This window comes from Notamacropus eugenii, chromosome 4, assembly GCF_028372415.1.
Source record: "Notamacropus eugenii isolate mMacEug1 chromosome 4, mMacEug1.pri_v2, whole genome shotgun sequence".
Lineage (NCBI taxonomy): Eukaryota > Metazoa > Chordata > Mammalia > Diprotodontia > Macropodidae > Notamacropus > Notamacropus eugenii.
Window position 1 is genome coordinate 381,425,967 of NC_092875.1, and position 6,510 is coordinate 381,432,476.

At 35.7% G+C, this 6,510-nt stretch overlaps 1 long non-coding RNA gene across 1 annotated transcript in view; it reads left to right on the forward strand.

Annotated features, from left to right (window-relative positions):
• LOC140498557 (uncharacterized) overlaps positions 1–5,472 on the forward strand; it is a 76,838-nt gene extending 71,366 nt beyond the window's left edge. Inside the window, exon 4 of the long non-coding RNA XR_011965131.1 lies at positions 4,988–5,472. This is a non-coding gene — a long non-coding RNA (uncharacterized lncRNA). The remainder of the gene's footprint in view (positions 1–4,987) is intronic.
• Positions 5,473–6,510: the final 1,038 nt, after the last annotated feature.

A 6,510-nucleotide genomic window follows, 5' to 3' on the forward strand; every position in this document is an offset into this window, starting at 1 on the left:
CCCATGGAATATTTATTTTGGATGTTTGGGATACAGAAGCCTTGACTTCTATGTCTTTGCCTGATGGTAAGCATTGTTCTTCCTTGCTCAGGGCCTGCCCTGAGCTGTCGCCTGGAGTTTACCTCTCCAACTGCTCCAACTGCTCTACCGGTCTTCCAACGGTTCCAGGCCCATCCTGTGGGGGAGGGGAATGACCAAACAGTGCACTCGAGGAGCTGCTTACTGCACTTTATTGCTTATCCCAAATCCAAATCCGACCTTCCCGTGTTCCCCCTTATATACCCTGCTCTAGCTCCTCCCATGTTCCATCCTGGAGTCAGAGCTCAGCTCTGGAAGGGGCGTTCCCAGCACCCGAAGGCGGGTTCTCACCCCCGGGTGTCTCCGGGCTCACCAGTGGGCCATGGTCCAGAGCTCAGCCCTCTACACTTCCTCATGTGAAAGGATGGGAGGAGGTATCTGTTCCCCAAGAAAGTAACCTTCTATGGTATTATTTTTTTTTCCTTTTTGGGGGCATTTTCCCAACCAGTTACTTGACTTTGGGGTCCTTTGTGAAGAGTAGGGTATACTCTGGAAATCTGTGAGATCTCAATTCCTCCAAGGTGGCACAATCAAGTGTGTACTTTTCTGGATGTAGAGAGGGGTTTTTGTGCCCAGAATCTTAGTGGCTCTCCACAACCACTTGTCCTGCAGTTCCACCAAGGCAGCACTGTGGGCTGATTTCCAGATAAGCTTGATGGACAGGGCTACCATTCCGTTTGAGACAAAGACCAGCCTGGCCAGGGCCTCCACCCAGGGCTGACATAATACTCAGCTCTTCAATGCCCCCAGGGGTTTTTAATCTCCAACAGTGGAGATTCCATAAGGGCTGCTGTGCAGGCTCTGTGGCCACTGCCTGCTGCTGGAGCCATGGGAAAGCCCTTCTCCCTTCCTGGCCAGCTGATTAAACCCCGTCACTGACCTTTGGCACCTGTGGACCAAGAGATCTGACAACCCACTACTGTGACTGGAGATTCTGCCCCCGAGGTGTCCTCCTCCCAGAGTCTTGTTGCACCACACTGTGCCACGCAGCCAAGGCTGGGCTGGGCTCCACGCTCGGCTCTGCGTCTGGTGCAACCAACGTTTTCATGGGCCTCTCAGGTCACCGTGTGCTGGAAATCTCTTCCACTCTATTGTTCTCCACTTCTGCTGCTCAAAAATTTGTTGAGAGTCCCTCTCTACAGGTATTTTATGGACTGGGGGGGGGTGTGGGGAAGAACTTGAGTAAGTGTGTCTTTCTATTCCACCATCTTGGTTCTGCCTCTGGAAGCTATGAATTCTGAGAGGGAGAGAGGAGGAGTGCAAGGTTCCTAAATGCATGAACCTACTTTCCTCACAAATTTGTAATAGCAGAGTTCTGATTATATAATAATAATGAATAAACGTGAATGAAAATATGTGTTTGATTTGTTTATCTTCAACTCATTTTGTTTTTTAGAATTTCAGCTGATAAAACAACCTTTTTGTTGAATAGAATCATGGCTGAGCTAAGCTGAGTTTAGTAGGAATTTACATTGTTGTCTCATTCCTGACATCCTTGAATATATTAAATAGAATCACAGACTCAATCTTTGTGGCCTAGAAAGAAACTTAAACATTATTTTGTCTGAAACTTCATTTTACAGAGTAAAACATCAAAGTCAGTCACTGGTTTTCATGTTTTGTCTTTGCATTACACTAATTGCCATACTGCTGTGAAAGTAGAAGTTAATAAATAATCATAGACATTTAAAACTAAATGAAATTACACAAGGTCACACAGGTGCTTAATGACTGAACTAATAAAATCTTTTAGAATTTTCTTAAATCATCGTATTGTTGAGAAGAGCTATGTGTATTCAAGTTGGTCATCATACAATGTTGCTGTTACTGTGTAAAATGTTCTTTTAGTTGTGTTCACTTCACACTGAGCAGCACTTCATGCAAGTCTTTTCATGTTTTTTCTGAAATCTCCCTGCTCATCATTTCTAATGTTCATATATAGCATTAATATACCAAAACTTGTTCAGCCATTCCATAATTGATAGGCATCCCCTCAATTTCCAAATCTTTGGCATCACAAAAAGAGCTTGCAACTGGCTTCATATCACTTCTCTGTCACACCTACCTTAGTTTTTCCTTTTTTTCTTCAATAACAGAAAAATTACTTTATTACCACTAAGCACTGTCTCGGTTGATATCAGTGTAAAATTTGCATTATATGTTGGACAAAAGGGGAGATCTCTATAAATTTTGCCAATGTTGTATAACTGGATATGAAACTCTCAACATTTCCATTATTAGTTCCTGCTGGTGAAAAATATGTCTGACATTGATTTTATTTTTCCCATTGGTTGAAGCATGTTGGGTATACTCAGGAACAGATTCAGATATGTAATGAAACACTGTGTATTTGAATCACCTAAATAATTCTCATTTTCCTAAATAGGGAAGACATGGGGATTTTGTCATTGAACATTACTTAAAAAACAAAAAGAGAAACAAACAAACAAAAATCTAAAGTTAGGAATTCTGGAGATTTTTCCCCTTGAGTATTTTATTTATAAGTATATATATTTTAGGCAAGGAAAGACTTATCTGATTGATTCTCATGAAGTCTATGTCAGTAGATCTTGCTTAATGTAGGAAAATATGAGGCCATTTTCGTTCTGTATTCATAAAATAGATAAAACTAATATTAAAAGTAGTATAGGAAAAAGTACTTACATATACAACTTTTGAAATGAAAGTGCAATCTATATTACACGTAATATTTGTGAAGAAAACATCAAGAAAATCCATCAAATCTATATCTTGATTTTGATTGAAAGCCATGATTATGTTAATAAGAAAAACGTTCAAGAATTTACTTCAATAGACCTCAATATCAGTCATATGTGAGGCTACTTTAGTAATAATAATAAGTTATAATGTGAAATCAATTTCAACATATACTAGACAATCAAGTACACGGAAATTATATTTAAAATCACTGTCACTATTCTCTTATCATTATGTTCATTAAGCAGTTTCCCAGCATGTCCTGTGTCTTGACATTGCTAAGCTGCTGTTGTTTTGAATCTAGTTAAATTATGCAATTTCATGTTTCTGGAGAATATGTATTTAAACTGGCAAGGAAATTTACTAAGAAAGAATGACTACAAAGGAAAGTTGTTGAACATAAGAATAACCTTCCAATGAGGTACTGGAAACCTCTTTTTTTCCTTCACATCTTAAAAACAGAATAAATATGTCTGAATTAGTTCCAGTTCAGAGCTGTCTGGATGGAAGGAAATATGCTATATGAACTTCCAGTATTCTTTTAATTTCTTTAATATGTGATTCTATAATTTCTATCAATAAACCAGTAATTTTCTTTATGGTATTCAAGTGACCTGAAATCTTTTTCAATTCTCCCAAAATACCTAACTTACGGTAAGAAACAACATGGAAACTCCTTATTACAGGCTTCTGAGAATGAAAAATGATGTGCCCATTTTAAAATTTATGGTAAACATCACTTTATTTCAACATCAACTTGTAAATTATTTTATGCTGTAATAAAACGATTCTTGTTGTAAATATGACTCGAGGCATCTGGATTTCTTTTAGAAGATTGCTTATTTAAACTAACAGTTATTTTGTGTTTCATTATTTTCTGGTTCTACTTCATTCTTCCTAATTGAAGAATAGCATATAAAAATACTACGTGTAAACAATGTAAAATTATTGAATAATTGAAATTATCTTCACAATTATATCAAAGATAAAGCAACAATATTCTATGCTTAAACAAATGAGTCACTGACAACTATGTTAATGAAACAGTCCTTGTAAAGTCATGGCACATATCCGTCACACGAAAAAATCAAATCTTTTAACATAAATGGTGCACTGTCTATCTTTATTAACATCACCAGTAAAACTACCTTGCTCAGTAGCAGCTCGGAAATTTCATTAGTGTCCATCATTCTGATAAATCTGTAATTCGGATGTGAAATAAGACATTCTTGTAAGCTTTCTTTTTGCCTTTTCAACTACGATGCAGAAATAGCTATTTTTAGTATTGTATTGGCTAAGAGTCAAACCATAGTGTATATCTTACTATTTTTAGTGGGGGTAAAGATGGGGGATAAAGGGCATTGAAAAGACCTTTAAAATATTAAAATCCTTCAAAAAGAGACATAACAGCTCTACCAGTCCAAGTCTTCTAGTTGTTGAGATGCAATCTTCAGTTTATGTTGGTTTTGTTAAAAATCACCATCATCATCATTTTTTTCCATTTTTATTGTTTAAACTCCCACTGCTAATTTGGATGAGCTTCCTTTATTCTTGACAATTTTTATGATCTCCTATTGCTATTCTATTTATTTCCCTTATTTACTTTTGTAAATGCCATCTTTTTTTGTATCAATATCTGGCTTTATTCTTTAACATGTTGGTTAATTCTTCCTCTTTTAATGTGACTAATTGTGCAATCAGTCTCCCCTGAAAATATTTCCTTGTCTTTCTTCTACCATAAAATGATTCTGAATACAGTAAAATGAATAGATTTATAATGTATAGCCTATTGTATTGCTATTCCATCAGCTATTCCAAGGTCAATTTCATCATTGCGCCATATATGTTGACTCTCTAAAGGTCACATCCATCTTTTATGTCAGGACTCCCCTGTTTGAAAATGTATTTTTCACTCTCTGTATGAAGCTATTTCAGTTCTTCTTCTCTTCGACCCTCAAGTCTATCTTTAAGAGTTTTACATTAGAGTATTAAACTGATCATCAAATAATTTTTTCACATATATGGAAAAAATCATAAAATTTTACGTGCTCACAGGCCTCCGTTGCTCTTATTATTGATGAGTTTTGCCTTTTATGTGTATGATGTTATTTTTCCTCTTTATTCAACATAATGAATATTATCTCATTTCCTATTGCTTATTTTAAATAATTATTTTCTTTTTACGTACCAGAGACATCATCAAATTTAAAGAAAATTCACTTGGAAGATATCACCTTCTACCACCGAAATTAAAGTTTGGCATCTCTTTTTGTTTGGACATCAAATGGAGTGAAATAAGATGGTAATTATGAGTCTTTACCATTTCAGAAACTAGGATTCAATATTTGGTGATTTTGTAATTGAATAATAGAAGAGCTAAAGAAAAATATAAATAGCAAAATGTTGCACAGACTCTCTTCCCCTCAGTTTTTATCTTAACTTACCTTTATAATGGCTCAGAAAGATAGGATCACTTTTCCCTTTTGGGGCAAATATGTCTCATGGAATGCATATGATCAACCTATATTTAGAGTCATTTGTATTTATGTGAACCAAAATGAATATTATTCTATTTTCTACATAAAATAAAACATGGTACTGAAGAACTGGATGTACAGCAAATGCTGTCTTCTACCAATGTTTAATTCAATTAAGTAAAAAGGCTGATTTATTTTATCCTTTACAATTCCCTTTCTTTATTAATAGGGGAAAATATTGGTTAGCTAGTGAGTATTTTGAATGAACTAAAGTATGAATGAATATTATTTAATCAGCACTTACTGTAAGTACTTCTTATGTGGCAGAGGAGTGGCTAGGTGGTTTATTAGATAGAGCGTCCTGGAATCAGGACAAACTTATTTCAAATCTGGTCACAGATACTTACTAGTCATATGACTCTGGGAAAAATCACTTAACCTTGTTTGGCTAAGTTTCTTCATCTATAAGATGACCTGGACAAGGAAATGGCAGACTACTCTGTTTTATTTGTGAAGGAAACCTTAAATGGGCCCATGAAGACTGACATAACTAATCCACTACACAATAACATATGTTAGGAACTATGCTGAAGCATTGGGATATGAATAGAGAAGCAATTTTTTTTCCTTCTCCTTGAAGAATTAACTTTCTAGATCATGAGGACATAGAAGGAGGAGTAAGATGTCAGGAAGGTTGTTGTAGCATGGGAAATCACAAAGATGTCGAGTGAAGAACTAAGGTTTCAGTTCCTCTCACTCATAATCTTTGGTGATTTGATATAGACAGTCATGCAACAGTAAGAGTAGAAATGAAACAGTATAAAATTTTTCTGATGAAGATGAGGGCATGAAGGCTCAGGGAATACATAATGTCCTAAACATGAAAGGTCCCTTTGACTCATCTAGATTGTATTTACTCTTCTCTATTTCCATTGTGTTAACAAATTTAATTTGATTTCATAATAAAGCCCACATATTGTGGAGTTGATTCAATTCAATGATTCTATTAAATGAAATTTCATCAATAAGTTGCAATGCTATTTAAAAACAAAAAAGATTGGGGGGTGGGGAAGAGACAAGATAGCCAAGTGAGAGCAAATACTCACTTAAGCTCTCAGACAAACTCTTTCAGATATTTCTAAAAAGAAAATTTGAATGGATTTTGGAGGGGCAGGATCCAATAAGAAACAGACCGTGGCAGATTCACAGTCCAGAACAAACTGGAAGGTTAATGGTA